This window comes from Cetorhinus maximus, unplaced genomic scaffold, assembly GCF_964194155.1.
Source record: "Cetorhinus maximus unplaced genomic scaffold, sCetMax3.hap1.1 HAP1_SCAFFOLD_1693, whole genome shotgun sequence".
In the NCBI taxonomy this organism is placed as follows: domain Eukaryota; kingdom Metazoa; phylum Chordata; class Chondrichthyes; order Lamniformes; family Cetorhinidae; genus Cetorhinus; species Cetorhinus maximus.
The window spans coordinates 34,805-36,543 of NW_027597633.1; positions in this window are offsets into that span (position 1 = coordinate 34,805).

Genomic DNA, 1,739 nt, shown 5'->3' on the forward strand with positions numbered 1-1,739 from the left:
CAGCGCAGGTGAGGGCATGGCCAGGCCGGCAGGCTAGAATGCCCGCCTCCGTTTACTGGGAAATCTGCCCAATTTTAATGATGGTTGTCAGGCCTCTTTAGAGGGTACTGTCAGCGTACTGGCTTCATCTGACAGGTCTAGGTATGAAAGTTTCAGCCTGTGTACACAGCTGGTGATGTAAAGATACATCCTTGCTAATCTCCTAAGGTACAAAAACACCTGCATGACATGGCTCTTGTGATCCTCTTCCTTTAGAACATGGAGGCAAAGAGATCTGTACAATGAGATACCTATACCTGCTCTCTAGGCAGCTTCAATGCTGCTCACTACAAAAGCAGACACACATAAGAGAAAAAGTGCAACTTCAAGAAGCTGACAGAATAGATCCAATATAGTGATTGGCAAAAAAAGTGACATGAGGAATACTATTTTTACACAATGAATCTATAATATCTGGAAGGCACTGCCTGAGCGTGTGATGGAGACAGATTCAAATGTGGGGCAGAATTTTACCTTCCCCTGCCAGCGGGGTTTGCTGGGGAGGGCCCATAAAATTAATGACCACTTAAGGGCCATTTCCTGCCAAGCCTTAATTTTCAGCCTGGCAGGAGGTGTTCAGGTGAAGTCAGGAAAATGACCCTGCTTGGACTTCAGCGGCAGAGGGGGTGGGTGGATGGGGGTGGGGGAGGGGGTGGATGGGGGGAACGGTGTGTGGCTCCACCAACAGTCTCCTTTCAACAGCAGGCACCCTCCCACAAGGTCTGTCCTCAGGGTTTCTCACTCCCCTTCTGTCCACCCCCAACACCCCTGCCCCGGCCTCACTTCCCCTCCCTGCCCTGAGACCCTCACACTTATCTGGTCCTGGACTCTAGGACTTAGACTCTGTGGATTGCTTGTAGTCCCAGTCATGTTCACACTGCTGGGACTCCACAGCTGCTGGTCAATCTGATTGGCTGGCAGCTCTCTGAGGCGGGATTTCCTCCCAAGTGAGGAACAGAAGTCCCACCTCCAGCCAGTTAAGATCCTTTGAGTGTTAAATGGTTTCAGGCAGCCTGTATCAATGATGATGCATTCTCCATTGACACTTTGGGTGCCGGGCTGGGAAACTCTGCTATCCAAAAAGTCCTGGCCGTGGTGTTCAAGAGAGATTTGGACAATTATCTGAAGAGAAAAAATTGCAGGGATAAGGGAAAAGAGTGGGGAAATGGGACTAGCTGAGTAGCTCTTAGAGGGAACCCAGCATGGGCCCTCCTGTGCCGTAACCATTCTATGCGATATAAATATCGCTAACTTCCTTTCTGCCACAACAGCTTTAACATCACAAAGCCACAAATGATAAGGAGTTACGTAGAAATCTAAAAAGCAATGCACCTTTAATAGGAAGAGTGTAAATGAAAGAAAGGACTGTCTCAATAAGCAACTGTTTTATATGAGCACTGGCTATCTGGAATATTCAGGCACTTCAGGTACATTATGGGAACATCTGATATAAAATTGAGCCTTCCTGAGTATAGGAGAGCAGATGATCAGACTCTAAGCATAACAGGTGTTATATGTTCATATGCAGGTATGTTTTCTTTCATACAATGCCATTTCAACAGGCATTCAAATACCATGGTAATACAATAGGGATCACCTAGCACAGCTTTCTTTGGAAAGAGGAGTCTCCAACAGCACAGTGTGTGCCAAAATTAGATCATTTCACTTCTCTTTGCAGAAATGGGAGTGTGGGTGCTTGA